A 16,052-nucleotide genomic window follows, 5' to 3' on the forward strand; every position below is an offset into this window, starting at 1 on the left:
TATTTACACTGAAGTGTCTGAGGGGGTGTATACACCTGTTGTGTTAAGTCGGGGTGTTAATGTTAATTTATTATTTATGTACAGGGGGGAGGGGAGTATGGAGGGTTGCTTTTCAGGACTGTGTTTTGTACTTAACCCTGTTGGGTTCCTTGTTTTCACATTTTGTCATTGATATTTTATGAAAACATTTAATAAAAATTATTTAAAAAAGAAAAAAGTGTTGCTCAATACAATCAAGATGGTGATCTGCTCCAGGCCCGCACAATCACTCTGCTGCTGTCACTACACATTACGTGATGCATAATCAGCCAGATACATAAAAACATGTGTGAAAATTAAGCATAAAAGTACATTTCAGAACACATAATAAAATAAAAACACATTTTACACAAAGGTTATGGGGCAAAATTCTTTGTTTTGGTCTTCCCAATAAAGATGCCAACAAGTTACAAACTAGGAAGTCCATCTGCACTCAAGATGTTATCTCACGATGGAGGAAAATGCACTGTTTCTCTGTGGGATTCGACAGTGGTTTTCTCAAGATATTTATCTTTTTAAAAGACTATTGGGGATAGGGTTGATTCCTTGCCCAGCGTGAAAGAGGTCGACTGTTTGGATAGTGCTGTCATAGGAGAGCGCTGTTGCAGTATATCTAGTCGATGGTACACACTGTTGCCACTGTGTGGCAGTGGTAGAGGGAGTTAAAGTGCTGGATGAGTATCAATCAAGGTTGTTGCTTTGTCTTGGATATCATAGAGTTTTACAGCACAAAAAGAGGCCCTTCAGCGCACCATGTCTGCACTGGCTTTCAAGCACCTATCTATTCTAATCCCATTTTCCAGTACTTGGTCTGTGGCCTTGTGTGCTATGGCATTTCAAGTGCTCATTTTATAGCTTAAATATTGAGGGTTCCGGCCGCTATCCCCCTTTCAGACAGTGAGTTCCAGATTCCTACCTCCCTCTGGGAGAAAATGTTTTTCCTCAAATCCCCTCTAAATCTCCTGCCCCTTATCTTAAATCTATGCTCCCTGGTTATTGACCCCTCTACTAAGGGGAAAAGTTTCTTCCTATCTACGTCTATGCTTCTCATAATTTTGTACACCTCAATCAGGTGCCCCCCTCAGTCTTCTCTGCTCGAAGAGGAACAACCCCAGCCGAACCAACCTCCCTTCAAAGCTGAAACACTCCAGCCCAGGCAACATCCTGGTGAATCTTCTCTAGTGCAATCACATCCTTCTTATAGTGTGGCGACCAGGACTGCACACTGTATTCTAATGAGTGTTTTACACAGCTCCATCATCACCTCCCTGTTCATAAATTATATGCCTTGGCTAATAAAGACAAGTATGCCATATGCCTTCTTAACTACCTTATCTAACTTTCCTGCTGCCTTCATGGTCCTGTAGACATATAGCCCAATGTCCCTCTGGTCCTCTGTGCTTTCTAGAGTCTTACAATTCACTGTGTATTCCCTTGCCTTGAAGTCCTCCCAAATGCACCACCTCACACTTTTCAATGTTAAATTCCATTGGCCATTCTTCAGCCCATCTATATTGCTGTGTAATCTAAGGCTTTCTGCCACTCTGTTTGATTTTTGTGTCAACTGCAAACTTACTGCTCATACCCTGCCACCGCCTCCCAACTTCCATATTCATGTCTAGATCATGAATGTAACTTGGACTTTTTGAGTGTTTTTGACAGATGTACTCACCCAGACAAATGGGGAGTAATCCATAGCATTCTTAACCTGTGCCTTTTAGATGGTGGAAAGGCTTTTGGGAATCAGGAGGTAATTTACTCATTACAGAATTCCTAGATTCTAATCTGTTGTTGTTGCCATTTATGTTGTATTTATGTCACTGGTCCAGTTACGTTCATGCTCATTGGTGACTCCAAGTTGATATTGGGGCATTCAATGATAGTAATGCCAGCGATTAGATTCTCTCTCTTGTTGGAATAGTCATTGCTGGACACCAAATGTATGGTACAAATGTTACTTTTTTAATTTCAGAAGGCCTTACCATAGCTGATCACATTCACGTTTCTGAACCATGAGTCTAATTATAGCATTCAATTGCTTTGTATACACAAACATACATGTGCATTGATATTTTTAATAATAGTATCTAATGATAAACCAAACATTCATGTTTCACCTGCTAGGCTATCATTGTTTATTTGATGAGAAAAAAAGTGGCGTGAAGCAAAAAGTAGCAAAATGAGTGACAACTATTTGAATCACCTGTATGTGTTGCTTAAGTCTGAATATCTGAGCTCCTGCATCAGTTGCCATGTGAAGCACATCAGGTAAATATCTGGGTGAAGGTTATGGGTGACATGTCAGCCATAAATCTGAACAGTACTGTCCAAATACGCTTCCTTTTGGCAAACAATACCTCCCTAAATATCACTGACTTTGGAAAGATCTGCAGGTTTTCTGCCCAATTCCCTTCTACCTCTGTTGAAACAAAAATGCAATCCTGAAAAAAAACCTAGAAGCACTAAATAAGTGTTCTTTCTCCAACTGTGTTGCAAATATGAAATTACAAAAATAATTAAACACAGTAAGCAATAGTTTCACAGTTGTGATGACTTCCTTTAATTGCAGAGATATATCAGTTCCTATTTCATTTTCCAATTTATTTTCCCTCAGATAGGTGGTAATTAAAGACCATCCCTGTTGCATTGTTCTTTAACTTGTCTTTGACTATGATGTTGGTGACATTGTTTCCTTTGTTATGATCTCAAAAGAGACCATTAACTTTCTTTTAAAAAAAGAAGAGATCCGAAATCCCCACTATTTACTCAAAGAACAAAGCCATAAGATTTCACGGTTTATTATACGAGAGTCAAACAAAGCAAACATTAAATTATAGGTCAAATTCCTACCTTTCTCTCACATTCAGGATCAACTTAAGTTAAATATGAATTAACGGGCAAATTGTAGTCAATTATAAACTATAAATTTCACATTAAATGGCAGATGCAACTAAAACGGATCTTACCAAGTGGCTCAGCAGACAACACAGTACATATGTTGTAAATCTCTCTCCCAGGTCCTTCAAAACTTTGATTTCTTCATGAGGGATGTCAGCTTCTCTCCTCTTAGGATTCAGCCTGATCCCAGAGGACAGAAGCGTTCAAACGAGTGGAATTTCACATATTCCTCACCAAGAAATGGCCACGCACCTGCAGAACTTTCTCACCTCAGTCTGGTTGGTGTAGGCCCACCATTGTTATCTTCAAGTAATGTAAACAGGAGTAACAACCACCTCTTTCTTTATTCGCAGCTTTTGGATCTAGCCTCTGCCTTCTTCAGCCTGCCTGCACTGCACCACTGGACTTGTCATCCCCTACTGAGCTTGGTAGGCCTCTGTGTCCTTTTATATGTTTCACACAGTCTCAGTGTCTCCGAAGTTTCGGTTTTTAATCTCAGTGTTTGTTAATGTTATAACCTGCCTACTTACCATTGGCTGGGGACTAATGACTATCCCACAATCCTGTGGGAGTATGAGCTTCCCCAATGAGGGGGGCGGAGAAACCACTAGTAAACTCCTAGTATAAATAAGCTGGCCAGTTCAGGAACCAGGAGGAAGGAGTATGTAGCAAGGGAAGTTACTGCTACTGTTATGTATATATGTTATAGTAAATAAATGTTATTACTTTGTATCCTTAAAACTTGTGCTGGATTCTTCGTGGCCCTTACAAAACTGGTGACGAAGGTAAAAGTGAATAGCTGTCTACACTGCTGAAGCCACCTCCCTGGATTTTTGTTGGATACAGGTTGGACGTTGTTTTCTATTATACCATGTCTCTGTACGGACGTTTGGATGTTTTTGATGCTGCGCTGGAAAGGTGGAACCAGTACACACAACGGATGCGTTACTATTTCCGGGCAAACAATATCACCGAAAACGAGCGCCAGGTGGTCATATTGCTCACCGCCTGCGGCCCGCATACGTTTGGGGTGATTAGGAGCCTTACGTACCCAGCTGCGCCGGACACCAAAACGTTTGATGAACTTGTGAATATAGTAGGGCAACACTTTAACCCAACCCCGTCCACGATAGTCAAGCGTTACTGGTTTAATACCGCTGAGAGGACCCCTGGAGAATCCCTTGCCGATTTTCTATCCAGGCTACGCAGGATTGCGGGGTACTGTGACTATGGTGAGACCTTGTCAGAAATGTTACTCGACAGTTTGGTTTGCGGTATTAACAATGCAGCCACCCAGAGAAAGTTGTTAGCGGAGCCAACATTGACTTTTCAACAGGCCATTCAAATAGTCTTGTCCCGAGAGAGTGCAGAGCGAGGAGTACAGGAGCTACAGGGAATGGAAGTGCATGCCTTGGGGCGCAACCCTTTCAGTCCAAAAATGTCCCCCTGCACTCCTGCGGTACCTTGGGCGAGGCAACGTCCGGACCGACGCCAGTGGCCATCGGACATTCCTCCCCGAAGGGAGCCTTCTCCAGAGCCAATGGATGAGGAGCCATGTCCGTGTCAGACTTGTAGGCGCCGACCCCGTCGCGGACGGCGGTCCTGGGGACGCCAGAGGCGTCGTCGATCCGACCGAAACTGGGACCAGCCCAGGGGCCGTAACTGGGACCAGCCCAGCGGCCGTACCTTCCATGTGGTTGAACCTGCGGCGACTACTCCTGAGGACGTGGAGACGGAGGACGACTGCCTGCAGCTGCATTGTGTGGCAGCTCCCCGTGTGGCCCCCATTAAGGTGACAGTACGGGTCAATGGCCACCCGCTTGAGATGGAGTTGGATACTGGCGCAGCGGTCTCCGTGATCGCCCAGAGGACATTCGACCGCATTAAGCAGGGTATACAGATCCTTACATTAACCGACTCAAAGGCCAGGTTGGCCACCTACACGGGGGAACCACTGGACATTGCAGGAACTACAATGACCCCTGTTGTCTATGGACGCCAGGAGGGGCGTTTCCCACTTATCGTGGTACGCGGCCATGGGCCCAGCCTGTTGGGTCGGGACTGGTTGCGCCATTTGCGGTTGCAATGGCAGCACATCCTCCAAACAGTTTCTGAAGGGTTGACTGAGGTGCTCGGACGATACCCAGATGTATTCCAGCCTGGTTTGGGGAAAATAAAAGGGGCCGTAGCCCGTATCCAAGTCGAACCAGGAGCCACGGCGCGCTATTTCCGGGCGCGCCCAGTGCCTTACGCCTTGCTCGAGAAGGTAGAAGGGGAGCTCACTCATTTGGAGAGTTTGGGTATTATCAGGCCCGTCCGTTTTGCTGACTGGGCAGCACCAATTGTACCTGTAATGAAGCCAGATGCCACAGTTCGCTTGTGTGGCGACTATAAACTTACTGTGAATACAGTTTCCCGACTCGACCGATATCCAATGCCTCGCATAGAGGATCTCTACGCGAAACTTGCAGGTGGACTCTCGTTCACAAAATTAGATATGAGTCACGCCTACCTGCAGTTGGAGCTGGACCCTGCCTCCCGACCATATGTAATGATTAATACACACCGGGGCCTGTATGAATATACACGGTTGCCCTTTGGAGTATCCTCTGCCTGCGCAATTTTTCAACGTGTTATGGAGGGAATTTTGAGAGGTTTACCACGTGTGGCTGTCTACCTAGATGACGTTTTGATTACAGGGACGTCGGAGCAAGAACATTTGGAAAATCTGGAGGCTGTCCTTAGACGCCTTTCGGAGGCTGGAGTCCGTTCATGTCGCACAAAGTGCGTATTTCAGGCAAAGGAAGTAGTCTACCTAGGTTATCGGGTGGACCACGAAGGTCTGCACCCCGTCGCAGAGAAGGTGCGTGCAATTCAACATGCCCCCGCCCCGACTGACACTTCGCATCTTCGTTCTTTTCTCGGTCTCGTAAACTATTACGGGAAGTTCCTCCCCAATCTGGCAACTACGCTGGCCCCTTTGCACCTTCTGCTAAAGAAAAATTACACCTGGGTTTGGGGCCAGCCGCAAGAAACCGCTTTCCGGCGGGTAAAGCAACAATTGTCGTCGTCTGGGTTACTAACCCACTATGATCCTGGAAAGCCTTTGCTCGTCACATGTGATGCATCCCCGTATGGTATTGGGGCCATCCTGTCCCACAAGATGGAGAACGGGGCCGAGTGACCGATAGCTTTCGCCTCCCGTACATTGACTACAGCGGAGAAAAAGTACGCGCAGATCGAGAAGGAGGGCCTGGCAGTGGTTTTTGCGGTGAAACGCTTCCACCAGTACGTGTATGGCCGCCATTTCACTATCGTGACCGATCATAAGCCCCTGCTGGGACTTTTCAGAGAGGATAAGCCAATACCGCCCATTGCTTCTGCATGGATCCAGCGCTGGGCTTTTTTGCTTGCTGCATACGAGTATTCTCTGGAGCACAAACCAGGTACGCAGATAGCAAATGCCGACGCACTGAGCCGATTGCCTTTATCGACCGGCCCCATGTCGACCCCCACGACCGCTGAGGTGGTTGCAACCCTAAATTTTATGGACACCTTGCCTGTCACGGCATCACAGATCCGTGAGTGGACCCAAACTGAGCCAGTCCTGTCAAAGGTTCGGCACATAGTCCTGTATGGTGGGCAGCATAGACAGCTCCCAGGCGAGTTGCGGGCATTTTCCTCCAAGCTGTCAGAATTCAGCGTGGAAGACGGCATCCTCTTGTGGGGGACGCGTGTGATTGTCCCGGAAAAAGGCCAGGAGCTGACACTAAGAGACTTGCACAATGGGCATCCAGGTGTGACCAAAATGAAAATGTTGGCCCGGAGTTATGTCTGGTGGCCAGGCCTCGACACCGACATTGAGAAGGTGGCCCAAAACTGCTCCATTTGCCAGGAGCATCAGAAGCTTCCGCCGGCCGCGCCCCTACATCACTGGGAATGGCTAGGGCGGCCTTGGGCACGCTTGTATGCAGATTTCGCAGGCCCTTTTCAAGGATCCATGTTCCTTCTACTAATTGACGCCCAGTCCAAATTGCTAGAGGTGCATAAGATGCAGGGGACAACGTCCTGCGCAACAATTGAAAAGATGCGTTTATCGTATAGTACGCATGGCCTCCCCGAGGTGCTGGTCACGAATAATGGCACTCCATTCACGAGTGAGGAGTTTGCTAGGTTCACAAAGATGAACGGCATCCGCCATATCCGCACTGCCCCTTACCACCCGGCTTCAAATGGGTTGGCAGAGCGCGCAATGCAGAAATTCAAAAGAGGCCTAAAGAAGCAGTCTTCCGGATCAATGGACACGAGACTGGCTCGCTTTTTGTTTACGTACAGGACCACCCCCCATGCAGTGACTGGGGTAGCTCCCGCAGAACTCCTAATGGGCCGGAGACTTCGCACCCGCCTTAGTATGGTTTCCCCGGACATTGGCGCAAAAGTACGCCGCACACAAGAACGGCAGGGACAGGGATTTTCTCGGCATCGTCCGATTCGGCAGTTTGCGCCCGGTGACCCAGTATTCGTTCGGAATTTTGCTGGTGGTGCCCAATGGGTTCCTGGTGTAATCTTTCGCCAAACGGGCCCTATATCTTACCAAGTGCAAGCCCAGGGTCGTCTCCAGCGAAAACATGTAGACCATGTTCCGTCCAGAAGATCATCCCCTCAAAAGATTCCCCACCCCCGGAGCTCATTTCAACAGCCAGAGACAAGGGAAGGTAGTCCTCACAATCTTCCACTGGTGCCTCACTCGAAGCCTGCGCAGGTCGTTACGGGACCGAATGGAGATAGAGACGCTGACATGACGGAGGCAGCAGACTCTGACTCCGAGATGGAGACACAGGATGCATCAGAGGGGGAATCCTCGGGTCCACGGGCCGTGGATGTACAACCGCGCCGTTCATCACGGAAGCGCCGGCCTCCATCTCGTTACACGCCACCTGATCCAGCGCCGCATGCAAATGGCGTCCAGCCTGCGGCCAAACGAGTCCGACGCCCTCCTTCGCCAGGGTCTTCGGTGGATTCCTTGGACTTTGGGGGGGGGAGAGGGATGTTATAACCTGCCTACTTACCATTGGCTGGGGACTAATGACTATCCCACAATCCTGTGGGAGTATGAGCTTCCTCAATGAGGGGGGGGCGGAGAAACCACTAGTAAACTCCTCGTATAAATAAGCTGGCCAGTTCAGGAACCAGGAGGAAGGAGTGTGCAGCAAGGGAAGTTGCTGCTGCTTTTATATATGTTATTGTAAATAAATGTTATTACTTTGTATCCTTAAAACTCGTGCTGGATTCTTCGTGGCCCTTACAAAAGTTAACAACACAAAACTTGGTGAGAATGTGGTGAGGGGGATGTTCAGATGTTGCAAAGTGATTCAGACAAGTTGGGTGAGTAAGCAAATGCGTGGCAGATGCAGTATAACGTGGATCAATGTGAGGTTATCTGTTTTGGATGGAGAAACAGAAAGGCAGAGTATTATTTAAACGGTGAGAGATTGGGAAATGTTGACAAACAAAAAGACCTCGGTATACCAGTCACTGAAAGCAACCGTATGTTAGCCTACATTGCAAGAGGACTTGACTTCAGGAGTCTCACTGCAGCTGTGCAGAGCCTCGGTGAGACCACACCTGGGGTATTGCGTGTAGATTTGGTCTCCTTGCCAAAGAAAGTATATGCTTTCCATGGAAGAAGTGCAGTGAAGGTTCACCAGACTGATTCCTGAACTAGCAGGAGAGATTTGATCTACTGGGCCTGTATTGACTGGAATTTAAAAGAGGGGAGCTCACTGAAAAATATATAATTGTGACAGGGCTGGACAGATTGGGTGCATGGGTTTTCTCTGGCTGGGGTTCTAGAACAAGGGATCACAGGCTCAGGATACAAAATACATAGACCATTTAACACTGAGATGAGGAGAAATCTCTTCACTCTGAGGGACAATAAGCGGTTATTATTATTATTGATGAACCTATGGAATTTTCTACCACAGAAGGTTATGAGGCCAAATCACTGAATATATTTAAGAAGGAACTAGATAGATTTCTAGACTCAAGGGTATGGGGAGAGCGCAGGAATATGGTGTTGAGATAGAGGATCAATCATGGTCACATTGAATGGCGGAGCAAGCTCGAAGGGCTGAATGGCCTACACCTGCTCCTATTTTCTGTAAGAAGGTGGGAGTTCAAGGAGTTCCTGTACAAACTGAGTATAATGATTTGGAAAACGTTAGTAAATATATGAATTGTTGTCAGACTATGTGGCTGCATTCCTTGGACAAGAAATCAGCATTTATTTGCTTAACAGTATAATTTAATAAAGCACCCAGTTGGCAAAAATATATGACTGAACTTCATAAGTGTGTTTACTGAAGTGGAAGAATGAACAAAATCTCTGCAGGCACTGGGTCCCGCTGGTTTTCACTTGTATCGGTCAAAAGAAAATTGACGATCGTAGAAATTTACAAATATAAATTAGAATCTTGCATGCCCTGGGATTAGAAGTCACGGCTTTGGTAAGTTGTGAAGTTGTAGTTTCTTACTGCAGCCCAACTAAGTCTGGCTGTTAAGATTCAGGGACTGCCCCCGAACGTCACCTCTGAAAATTCTCAAAGACATCACAATTGAATCAATTACAATCAATGTTCGGTGTATCTAGTTATTCTATCGAATATGCTCCAAAATGAGGAACTGATAGACAATTTCATCTCTAAATGGGTTCAGCATTGGCCTGTGATGAAATAATGAGCAGTTCTGTGTTGCTTCTTTGAATCACATTCGAGACAACAACATTGTGGGTACAGATGACAGATTTTAGGGTGTGCGGGAAGAGGGAGAGGCCTTGAGGAGGGTGGGAAGGTCTGGCCCTGTGGGGGGAGGGGGGGGGATGTTAGGCCACATAGGTTTGGGGAGGGTTCAGGCCTCAGGACGTTGCAGGGGTACAGGCCTTGAGGGTCCGGGGGGGGGGGGGGGGGGGCTTTAAGAATGCGGGGGGTAGGGTATGGCAACAGCCGTCAGGGTTACTGGGATACGCCAGGAGAACACCACTAAAATAAATACTCACTTGGCGAGCTGCTGCAATCACGATGGACCAAATGGCCTCCTTCAGCACTGTAACAATTTTGTGATTTTGTGTTGCTTACAGATAGGTGAAGACCTGCAGAACTGGTTCAGAAATTGTGATTGTTTATAAGTGAACATACGTTTGGTTATTTGTTTAAAATCTGTGAAACTATTTAAATATGCATTAGATTATTATATAACTTTACATGTGGCATGCTTCAAAATGTTTATATGTTTGAATTTAGATTATGGTCATAAGATTTTAAAAGCACCCCAGGGCATTTTGCTGTCATTGTCCTTGTAAGATCTGATATGTTTTTGATTAGTGTTTATGGAATTGCCGTGCAGGAAAAAAACATTTGGCCCATCGAGTCTGCCCTGACACTCTGAAAGAGCACCCTACTCAGGCTCGCGCCTCCATCCTATCCCCATAACCCTACCCAACCTTTGGACACAAAGGGGCAATTTAGCAAGGCCAATCCACCTAACCTGCACACCCAGGGGCTGTTTAGCACAGGATTAAATCGCTGGCTTTGAAAGCATACCAAGGTAGGCCAGCAGCACGGTTCAATTCCCGTAATAGCCTCCCCGAACAGGCGCCGGAATGTGGCGACTAGGGGCTTTTCACAGTAACTTCATTTGAAGCCTACTTGTGACAATTAGCGATTTTCATTTCATTTTAATTTCATTAGATTGTGGGAGGAACCTGAAGCACCCGGAGGAAATGGCAAGGTGACACAGTGGTTAGCACTGCTGCCTCACAGCGCCAAGGACCCAAGTTCAATTCTGGCCTCGGATGACTGTGTGGACTTTGTGCATTCTCTTCATGTCTGCGTGGGTTTACTTCCCACAGTCCAAAGATGTGTAAGGTTAGGTGAATTTGCCATGCTAAGTTGTCCCTTTGTGTCCAGGGATGTACAAGTTATGTTTCAGGGATAAGGCAGAGGAGTGGGCCTAGGTAGGGCAATCTTTCAGAGGGTCGGTGCAGACTTGATGGGCCAAATGGCATCCTTCTGCACTATAGGAATTCTATGGTTCTATTCCATGGTTCTAGGAATCCCATGTAGACATGGGGAGAATGGAGAAACACCACACAGTCTCCCAAGGCCCAAATTGAAAATCGATCCCTGGTGTTGTGAGGCAGCAGTGCTAACCAATGTGTCACCGTGTTACCCATGTTATTATGTTTCTGCCTTGTTTATTTCAATTATCTTATTCATTTATAATTATCTCATTATTAAATGTTGGGCGGGATTCTCCGTTTGCCGATGCTGAAATCGTGAACTCAATTGGGCGGAGTCCAATTGGTGTTCAATTGGAACACCATTGCTGCAGCTAGCAAGGCAGCCATGCAGCTGCGCACGCCGCTGATTGTCCACTGTGAACTCAGAGTCACAGATCATAAAGATGTTTCCCCAGGATACCGCCCGAGGTGTCCTCAGGCTCCAGCTGACCCATCAGCTGTATGGGCGTGCTCCAGCACAACCAGTGCCATTTTGTTGACTGGGATGAGTGTGTGTGGGGATTGTAATGTGTATGTGCGGCTGCAGCTTGTCATCCTCCTGAGTGTCAATCACGGACCCGTTGAATCCCGCACCATTTCTCACTGGAATCGATTGTGTTCCACGTGGCGCCTGTGCTAGCCCCTCCACTGTAGCAGAATCAGTGCAGGTGTGGCGCCAGTTTTGCTGTCGTGAAAGTTCACAAATTCTGGGTTGGCGTCAACACTTAGTCTTAGAAATTGAAAATCCCACCCGTTCTGTTTTGATGTTTCAGTAAGACTTTGTCATCACCTAGCCCACCTCCATAATATATCCGAATGTTTTTGTGTTACCATGAGTTACAATATAATGAAAACTTTTCTGTATCAATTGTCAATGTCACTAATGCAATCACTTTATTTGGATTCTGGTTCAGTTCTGATATCACGAACAAATAACACACTGGTGCCAGGTAACAAAGGTTTAGGTGTGCTGAACATATGTGAAAGAACAAAAGTGTATAATCGGTGTTACAATCAAATAGAGCATATTAATGTGTAGCAGAGTTTTATTGGTCAATATCAGATTTTGTATACAAAAATGTATCACGCTCACACCACCATTCATATTAATAGCACAAGAATATTCAATATTGAAATTTTGATAAAAGGTCATCCAACTAATTCTGTTTCTCTCACCACAGAAGCTGCTTGACCTAAATTATTTTCTGGGGTTTTTTGTAGATATTAAAGCACATTGCGTGTGTCAGCCATAGCTCAGTTGGTAGCACTCTCCCATCTTGAGTTGTGGGTTATGAGTTCCAGTCCCACCCCAGAATTTGAGCGTGAGGGGGAAAAAAAGGTGTTTACTACTGAGGGAGCGCTGCACTGCTGGAGATGCTGTCTTTTCACTGAGGTATCAAACCAAGGCCCCATCTGCCTGGATATGGAGATGCCTGCGCTGGACTGGGGTGGGCGCGGTAAGAAGTCTCTCAATACCAGGTTAAAGCACAAGCTTTTGGAGCACTTCTTCTTCATCAGGTGAAGTAAGACTTCTTGTTGTGCCCACCTGCCTGGAGTTACTAATCATCCCGAAATGGCTGAGCATTTCCTGGGAACGACATCAACCTCCGAGTAGCTTTTAAAAACAATCTGAAAGCTTGTTCACTTTTTCCCCTCCCTACACCTGTCAGGTTCATTTCCCTTCATTATCTTGGGAAAACGTACATTTCTGAATCAATATAATTCTCCCTACTCGGTACTTAGAAAATCTCAGATGAGTAAACATGGCGAATTTGAGGTTACGCACCAGCAGCGAGCAAGCTCACTGACAGGGACAGAACAAGGCTGGAACAAGTTTGTCTTACAGAGAGAGGAAGAGGGATTGAGCAGTTTAAGCCTATACTATTTCAAGTTTAGAAGAATGAGAGGAGATCTAATTGAGGTGTATAAATGATAAAGTAGAGTTGAGGCTGAGAGGAGCTCAGTCGTGACCATATTGAATGGCAGAGCGGGCTCGAGGGGCTGAATTTTCTACACCTGCTCCTAGTTCCTATGACAACAGTGTGGAACCATAGTTCTGAGCCGTTGTTGTTCTGTGGACATGGTTTGTCCACAGAACACTCTCAGGTGTTGGGGGGAGTACGCGCTCTGCCAGTTTTGTGCTGGAAGTATGGGCGGGTCGACCATGAAGAATCACCGCGGGCCCTGACCGGCGCCGTGTCGCCCGCGTGCGCCTGCCGCCGATTCTCCGGTTGCCAGAGAATCGCGTCCCGGCGTCGGAGCGGCGTGGCGGGAATTTTTGGCGTCTACGGCATTTCTTCGACTAGCTGTGGGCTTGGAGAATCCCGGCCTTGATTTTTCTGGATGTTTGTTTTATTCCCTTTCTCCGTGCGAGCGCAGTCGGTCACATGCAGTCCTTGCCTCATTGTACTGTGACTTGTGTAAGCGTGTGTGTAGGAATTCACTCCCATTACTATATTGTATTTTAAACAGGTCAAAACCTCCCTCTTTACAGACTGCAAAGGAATTCTGTCCTGTCTTTATCACTGGACTATAATAAAATAATTACTTAACTGTTAAAAAGAAAGAACTAAACACCGGACAAAGAAAGGAGAAGCTGAAGAGAGAAATAAAAACCAAATCCTGAATCTGGGAGAGTGACCAAAGGAAGTGGGGTGAGATGGCCGGGTGGATGAGAAAATGGACCAGTGAATAAATTGAGTTCCCGCATCTTGCCGCTTTCCGTGATGTCACTGCTGCCGACGCCTCCCAGAATATGTCCAGCCCGAGTTGGCAACCCTACTCCTGCCCTCTCAAGTGGGTGTAAAAGATTCTAAGAAATTCCAAGAAAAGCAGGAGTGTTATACCTGGAAACTTGTCCAATATTTATCCCTCAATGAACAACACAAAAATTCATATCATCTGGTCATTGATGTTGATGGGAGCTGACTTTGTGCAATTTGGTTGCTCACCTTCCTACCTTACTGTAGTGAGATGTATAATGTAGGGAGTGTAAAGGGTTAACAAGATGATATTCATATATCTCAACACTAGATGGCACCACAGAGTAATCATATAAATATACTGTGACTCCTGGGATTCTGGAAGAAGGTGTTAGTGGTAGTACAAGATAGGTTGTTCATTGCATTAGAGAGAGATTAAAAGCATAGTTAGATATTATAGATTTCTATAGCATAGATTTGATACTGTTCTTTTCTTAGCCATTACTTAGTAAGTTGTGCGGATCATTTAAAGTAGTGTGAATAAACTAGTGTTGTTTGAAATACATAGCTTGATGTTCGTTGTCAGCACTACAACTTTTAGCCATCTTGAGGGACTCCACAAAGAACATCACACTTACAACAGTGACCATACTTCAAAAGTACATATTGGCTGTAAACTGCTATGGGACATCCTGTGGTTATGAAAGGGGTTATATAAATCCACAAGTTTGTTTTCTTTAAAATCTATACAAGTACTGCAAGCTATAGCCTAAATTACTTGTGACACTAATAAAGATTGTTATTTTAAAAATTCAATCTTAAAAATCAGTGGAAAACACTGAATAAAAAAAACACCATAATAGCGGGAGCTGAAATAGTGTGGATAATACTATTGAATTATTGACAAGAACAAAATGTTGAATTCTGTTCATATGCGCAAAAGCTTTCAAAGGGATAATTAGGTACAATGATATCCAAATGGAATGCTGAAGTTCCTTTAATGTAACATGATCGTTATAATGGATACGGATACTTAATTTATTTTCCTCTGCAGATGAATACAAACTGCTTTGACTTCAGGGCAGCAAGTACACCCCGATGAGGTGTAAGAGGATGCGAAATATCACAAGCAGAACACAAAGCGTTCCCCAGGTTTGTGTACTCACCAGCTTCAGTAGATGTGATGCTTCAAGAGGAGCAAGTTGACATACTGTTCCAATTTAAAACCAATCAGGGTTTTGTGCATAACTGCATGGCTCCAGAATTTTGTCAAAAATGAAAGCTGCCAGAATCTTGAATCAGACTTGGCTCAGTTTGTAGTATTTTTACTGCTGAAGTCAGAAGGTTGTAGGTTCCATTATCATGATGGAGATTTGAGCACATAATCCAGGCTAATGCTCAATTAACTTAAATCTGTGTCAGCTGCACGCTTGTCAGTACAAATATTCATTCCTTGAAAAATGCTCAATTTTGAACACCTGTTAGGTTTGCCCTTCTCCTCAGAATGAACAAAACTCTAGCCAAGTTCTAATATTGTAGAATACAGATGTGATTGGAGAAATTGTCGAAGGAATTATCTTTGGTCATGTGAATTAGGACATTAAAAAATGGGAGGATATAACGCTCCTTCTAAACTCATGAGGGACAAGCTATTTGTATGATGCCGTTTCATAGGATGTTGTTGGGAGAGACTGTTGCATTAATTGCTATAGACTTATAGGACACAGATCAGATTTAAACCAATTCTTACTGGCATAACCTATAGGGTTATATGGAGATTTCTGTGACAGAATGATCAATGTCTGTGTCACACAAGGCTACAGACTAAGTGCTGGAAAATGGGATAGGTGCTTGATAGCTGGTGCAGCCATGATGGGCCAAAGGGCCTCTTTCGGTCCGGTAAATCTCTATGACTCTATAACTCTATTACCAGCCAGTTTTGAATGTGAGTAAGGCCCACTGCAGTCCCACTGTGTCCTCAGCTCTGCAAGTAGACACTCTGGGCACACCTTGGACCCTCAGCTCAGCTGACAAGCTAAACAAAGTGAGGATATTATCAACTTTATCTGTGGCGGATAAGGGATGTCACTCTCCAAGTGTATGAAGCCTGGAACGATGGAAGAGGCAGATGACCCTAATAAGAGGACAATGGTTCTGATAAAGTGAACACTAGTAAGCTGTGTGACAACATCCAGAAGACTTTGCTGATAAAGTAGACTTACAGCCAGTGACCTTGGAAAAGATTGGGGCCTTGCCAAGTCTCATCCCCTCATTAATAACGAAATCTGGCAGCACAGTGGCGCAGTGGTTAGCACTGCTGCCTCACTGCACCGAGGTCCCAGGTTCGACCCCGG

The 16,052-nt window shown here is 45.5% G+C and overlaps 1 long non-coding RNA gene across 2 annotated transcripts in view; it reads left to right on the plus strand.

The window, feature by feature from the left end:
- LOC140395930 (uncharacterized) overlaps positions 1 to 14,954 on the plus strand; it is a 94,124-nt gene extending 79,170 nt beyond the window's left edge. Inside the window, exons 3-5 of one of the 2 annotated variants that reach the window (XR_011936399.1) lie at positions 2,164 to 2,307; positions 3,291 to 3,365; positions 14,753 to 14,954. This is a non-coding gene — a long non-coding RNA (uncharacterized lncRNA). The remainder of the gene's footprint in view (positions 1 to 2,163; positions 2,308 to 3,290; positions 3,366 to 14,752) is intronic. The other variant, XR_011936400.1, reaches the window with a different exon arrangement.
- The last annotated feature ends 1,098 nt before the right edge of the window (positions 14,955 to 16,052 follow it).

Source organism: Scyliorhinus torazame, chromosome 19, assembly GCF_047496885.1.
Source record: "Scyliorhinus torazame isolate Kashiwa2021f chromosome 19, sScyTor2.1, whole genome shotgun sequence".
NCBI classification, from domain to species: Eukaryota; Metazoa; Chordata; class Chondrichthyes; order Carcharhiniformes; family Scyliorhinidae; genus Scyliorhinus; species Scyliorhinus torazame.